Source organism: Triturus cristatus, chromosome 4_1, assembly GCF_964204655.1.
Source record: "Triturus cristatus chromosome 4_1, aTriCri1.1, whole genome shotgun sequence".
Taxonomy (NCBI): Eukaryota; Metazoa; Chordata; class Amphibia; order Caudata; family Salamandridae; genus Triturus; species Triturus cristatus.
This window is the reverse complement of record NC_140585.1, coordinates 311,682,865-311,689,246: the sequence shown is the minus strand read 5'-3', so window position 1 is coordinate 311,689,246 and position 6,382 is coordinate 311,682,865.

Genomic DNA, 6,382 nt, shown 5'->3' with positions numbered 1-6,382 from the left:
CCACAACCACATGCACAACCACACACACACACAACCACACACACACACACAACCACACACACAACCACACACACAACCACAACCACACACACAACCACACAAACAACAACATACACAACCACACCCACACCCACAACCACACACACACAACCACACACAACCCCACACATAACCATGCACACACAACCACACACAACCACAACCACACACACACACAACCACACACACACACACACACACAACTGCACATAGGTGTTTTTTTGCTATTCTATATAGCGCTTCATCGGCCCAAGGGCATTGAAGCGCTTTATTTAAGCACCAGTTACCACATTGCACAAGGTTAGATTTACATATTCCAGTTAAGTCCTCTGCGCAATACATACACTAAGCGTTAAACGAACAGTTATATGAAATTCAGAGTTGAGTTCGTGGACTATGCCTTCCTGCGCAGAACGATGTTCTAGGGTTTCACGTGGGTCTCCTAAGCATATGATAAAATACGAATTGTATTGTATTTTGTAAGTTGCTTACAAACCCCTTCGATTCAGAACAAAATTCTAGGTTGTGAGCAGTATCTGGTGCATTGATGATTATTTCCTGCGATTAGAAGTGGCAGTAAAACGGTGTGAAGCACACACACACACACACACACAACCACACACACACACACAACCACACCCACAACCACACACACAACAACCACACACACACAACCACACACCACCCCACACGAGCACGATCGTGTGCCATTCCTAGGTCAGCTACCAAACCCCGTTTTTCCCTTACAAAATGTCTCGTGCTGCGTGAGCACTGCTGCGCAGTGCAACGCTAGGCGCGAGACCTAAAAAGGCCAGATGGAAGGCCCAGGGTGTGTAATGAGTTCAATAGCAAGAGTCTGGGGACATTATCAACAAGCATTGGCATTGCCAATAGGTCTCGCTTTTGGGACCTTATAAGTATTTAGTTATGCAGCACAATATTCTTGGTGCAACAACATAAACTGTTGCATGGCTAAACACTTATAAGGTCCCAAAGGCGAGACCTATTGGCTAATATTATTATTATTAACGAGCTTATAAAGCGCCTGGTTACACTAAGACAGTGTGTCCCCGCGCTACGGTGAGAGCAGCAAGAGCAGGTTACTGAGAGCTATCCAGGAGGGAACAGGAGAGTCTTCAGTTTCTTCCTAAAAATGCCCTCAGAGGGCTCAAAGTCGGAGGCTCACTGGAAGTTTGTTCCAGAGTTGGGCCACCAAAAATCGGAAAGAGCGGCCCCCCATCCTGGCTTTCTTAACCGCAGGGATACAGACCAATCCCCTCCCCTCAGACCTAAGGCGGCGGGTAGGAGTATAGGGGGTGAGGAGGTTCCGCAAATAGTCCGGTGAGGTCCCATGCATAATGCGGTGGCACACACATAGCGCCTTAAAACGGACTTGTTCCCGAATTGGAAGCCAGTGTAGGGAGGTAAGAGCCGGTTTAGAGGGGGCTCTCCTCGGTCGCATCAAGACTAATCGGGCCGCTGCGTTCTGCACGCATTAGAGTCTCTGCATATCACCTCTCTGTAGCACCCAAATAGAGGACATTCCCATAGTCGAGGCGGGAAGTCACGAGTGCGTGAACTAAGGTCTTCCTGGCTGCAGCAGGCAATATGTCCAATGTCTTCCTGAGTCCCTTTAGTACTCCGAAACAGGCTCCCGCAACCCGTCTGGTATGATATTCAAAGGAGACGTGAGAATCCATCCAAACCCCCAGGTTTTTTGCCTGGGCACAGGGAGCAGGAGTGGGGCCCAAATTCTGCGGCCACCAAGCAGACGACCATACAGAAGGTGCTTTTCCCACCACCAGTACCTCGGTCTTATCGCCGTTAAGTTTTAGACAGTTTTTGTCCATCCAGGATGCAAGTCCTTGAAGGCATGCCACCAAGTTGGGAGCAGCCGATTGTTGTTCCTGAGTCAGGGACACAACCAACTGGGTATCATCGGCGTAGGATACCACTCTGATCCCAAAGCCTTCAGCAATCTCAGCTAAGGGAGACACATACAGGTTAAAAAGGGTCAGGCTCAAAATTGAGCCCTGAGGGACCCCCTGCTGCAATCCCATGACCTTAGAGTAGAACTTACCCTGCCTCACCTGGAAGCTGCGATTAGCCAAAAAAGAGGTGAGCCAGCCTAAGACCCTCCCTGACACACCTCCCTTCTTCAAACGGTAAACTAAGATTTGGTGGGCCACCGTATCAAAGGCCGCACTGAGATCAAGCAGGATCAGGGCCGCTGTTTGACCCGCATCCACGAATTGCCGAATGGTCTCAGTAGCCAGAAGAAGGGCCGACTCAGTCGAATGACATTCACGGAAGCCCGATTGAGTGGGGTGTAGGAGATGGCATTTCCCAATGTGTGCCGTGAGGTGCTGGTTAACCACTTTCTCTGCGATCTTGGCAAAATAAGGAAGAAGAGAGATGGGTCGCAAGTTATCTAAGCGTTCAAGGCCTAGGTGCGGTTTTTTAGGGAGGGGGAGTACAACTGCCTCCTTCCAACAGCTAGGGACTGTACTGGTCTTAAATGAGACCTCCAGGAGATGTCTGATAAAGGGTTCCAAGGCTTCTAAACACCCTCCAAGTCTTCTCGGGGAGGTCTGATCTTTAGGGGAACCTGACTTTACACTCCGGCAGATATTGGCTATGCCAATGCTTGTTTTAATTGATGTTGGATTTTTCCTGTGTTGTGTTTCTACTTACTGTTTGTGCGCTGCATAAATATTTTACATTGCCTCTAAGTTAAGCATTACTGCTTTTGTGCCAAGCTACCGGAGGGTCAAGCACAGGATGCCTTAGTGACTTTTTATGGTTCACCCTGACAAGGATTCCGGCTGATGCTGGATGCGGCTTTCACCCCCGCCGCCAACAGCACGATTTCTCACACACCCTTTCCTGCCTCCTCTCACTCCCCTTCACCCTCTTCCTTTTGAGACTCCTTCTTCCTCTTAGACCACTTTTCGCCTTCTGCTCTCTCTCCTCCACACACCCAAATCCGGGTGATCCCGGTGCATATTTTGTGTTCGTCTCTAAAAATGTGTTTGTTATTTATTGTTTTATTTCCGAACTGCCCTTTATCATGAGTGACACCTTATTTAGAATTTCATTTTAAATGCCCAATGTGCAAAAGGAGTATAGCTAAAAAGCTATGCTGAAAAATGGCTAAAGGTGTTAAATCTCTGACAAGTGAAATACCTTACCTGGTTTGTGAGAGGTTAGCTAAGCTGCTTACCCTGAGCTGCTTACCCTAAGGTGCTTATCCTAAGGTGCTACCCTAAGGTGCTTACCCTAAGGTGCTACCCTAAGGTGCTGCCCTAAGGTGCTTTCCCTAAGGGGCTACCCTAAGGTGCTTACCCTAACATGCTTACCCTAAGGTGCTTAACCTAAGGTGCTTATCCTAAGGTGCTACCCCAAGGAGCTTATTCTAAGGTGCTTATCTTAAGGTGCTACCCTAAGGTGCTTATCCTAAGGTGCTTACCCTAAGGTGCTACCCGTAGGTGCTTACCCTAAGGTGCTACCCTAAGGTGCTTGCCCTAAGGTGCTTACCCTAAGGAGCTACCCTAAGGTGCTTACCCTAAGGAGCTACCCTAAGGTGCTTACCCTAACATGCTTACCCTAAGGTGCTTACCCTAAGATGCTTATCCTAAGGTGCTTACCCTAAGGTGATACCCTAAGGTGCTTACCCTAAGGTGATACCATAAGGTGCTTGCCCTAAGGTGCTTACCCTAAGGTGCTACCCTAAGTTGCTTATCCTAAGGTGCTACCCTAAGTTGCTTATCCTAAGGTGCTTATCCTAAGGTGGTACACTAAGGTGCTACCTTAAGGTGCTTATCGTAAGGTGCTTATCCTAAAGTGCTACCCTAAGGTACTTATCCTAAGGTACTACCCTAAGGTGCTGCCCTAAGGTGCTTATCCTAAGGTGCTCATCCTAAGGTGCTCATCCTAAGGTGCTCATCCTAAGGTGCTACCCTAAGGTGCTACCCTAAGGTGCTTACCCTAAGGTGCTTGTACGCACTTCTAGGGCATCCTTGGCAGATGGTGACAGTGACTGACCAGCTCTGATGATGCTCTGCCTGTATGGGCGTGATCGTGGGAACAGCTGCTGGTGTTCTAGCTGCACAGGCTGGGATGTGGGGGCAGGAGGGGGCATGCTGAATGGGTGAGAAGCATTCGACAGCCCCAACGGAGAGATTGAACAGCATGAGAACAGGAGCGACCGTTTCTAAGCACTGCCATCAGAAACAAGCATAGGCAAAGCCAAAATGTCTCGGCAATTAGAGAGCTATAGGTGTTTTCAATGTTAATATGTTTTAGGTATGTGTTATGCATCGAGTTGCTACAAGGCCTGCGTTTGTGCGTGGCGTTTGTACTGGTGACATTCACATACGGGTTGTTTACAAAAGAACGGTCCTGCAGCTGTGTTGGTCGGTATGTGAACACTGAGTGGCGGGAAGCGCGGTTTCGCGCATTAAAATGGAGGTCTCGTAGCTCCTGAATGAGGCAGAGCCATATAAAGAGAGGTGGGAGGTAAAGAAATACATGGGTGAGGGAGAGCAGTACGGGCGGGGGTAGAGTGGATAGAAGCACACACGTCTGAAGCTACTAATGCCGGGGGTGATTTTGTTCTGTCATAGGTTTTAAAGTTTAATACCGGGCGAAGAACTGTATCTGAATGAGAATGCATAGTGACCACACCGTCATCCGCTCCACTCAACACGTATGCACAGACATCACCCAATGATTACACTGACACATTAGTTATGGGTGAAGAACTGCTGCAGGTTTATTTCATACAACATAAGTATGACGATAGAGTGGGTTATCTTACGGGCGATCCAGGGCAAGCAGCCCCTCGCTGCTCCGCCTGCCTTGCGAGCCAGCACGCACGGTGGGTCGATGCCCGGCAGTGCGGCACATTTTTCAGATCCTCCTTTGGATCACGTGATCTGTCTAATACTCCCGCCCCTTTTAACGGGGGCGGAGCGTGTTATGGCACACCCCCAGTTGGTCAGGCCCCCCAACCGCCCGAAGGACTAACGGGGCGCCGTCGCGGTCTTCCCAGAACCTCCTTCGGCTCCCGGACCTTGGCTCGGGCACCCTTACTGTGCCGGACAGGGGTACCCTTACTGTACCGACTGTCGCAGAGGTACCCTTACTGTACCCTTCTGCCTCCAGATCGCCCTGTAACTCCGCCTGCAACACAAGAAAAAACATTATAACATTCCAGTTGCGCGCTGCCTACGCCGCGCAGGGTAAGCGGAAAGGGTGGGATCTCGCGCGGCCAGGGGTGTAACACCGGAAGCAGAGGGCGATCTGCGGTGGCGGGAGGCTAAATAGGGCCTGGCCCCGCCTGGCCCAGCGGCCCGCCTCCCCCAGCGTAGCCCATTGGGGCCTCCCCTCCCCAAGGCGCGGCCTCTCGAGAGAGATGGACGGGGGGGGGGAGGCTCTGACGGGTGGCCACTAGAGAGCTGCCCTGCTGATGTCCCCCTGCGTGGGACGCGGGCAGCGGCATAGTGACCACACCGTCATCCGCTCCACTCAACACGTATGCACAGACATCACCCAATGATTACACTGACACATTAGTTGTGGGTGAAGAACTGCTGCAGGTTTATTTCATACAACATAAGTATGACGATAGAGTGGGTTATCTTACCGGCGATCAAGGGCAAGCAGCCCCTCGCTGCTCCGCCCGCCTTGTGAGCCAGCACGCACGGTGGGTCGATGCCCGGCAGTGCGGCACATTTTTCAGATCCTCCTTTGGATCACGTGATCTGTCTAATACTCCCGCCCCTTTTAACGGTGGCGGAGCGTGTTATGGCACACCCCCGGTTGGTCAGGCCCCCCAACCGCCCGAAGGACTAACGGGGCGCCGTCGCGGTCTTCCCAGAACCTCCTTCGGCTCCCGGACCTTGGCTCGGGCACCCTTACTGTGCCGGACAGGGGTACCCTTACTGTACCGACTGTCGCAGAGGTACTCTTACTGTACCCTTCTGCCTCCAGATCGCCCTGTAACTCCACCACAGCTCTGGGGAGGCTCCCGTCGCTGCCAGAGCCCCCCTTCCTCCCTTCGCTGTTATAGGTGCCCTGCCCCTGCGAGCTGGCTTTAGTGGGCTAAATTATGGGTCCTGTTCTGTAACCCGTAAATAACAGCAATAATTTGCAACTTTACTCAGAAGCCCAGGGCAGACGCACAAAGGAGAGTTCTACAAGAAGCGAATTGACTTCAATCCCTCTGTATCCTTCATTCCTTGACTTAATTTCATAAACAATGGAAGAATATGTTCTCTGCAGGAAAAGGTGGATGTATTTTTGGAATACAGAGTTTCTTTCTTAGCACGAAGAAGGTTTC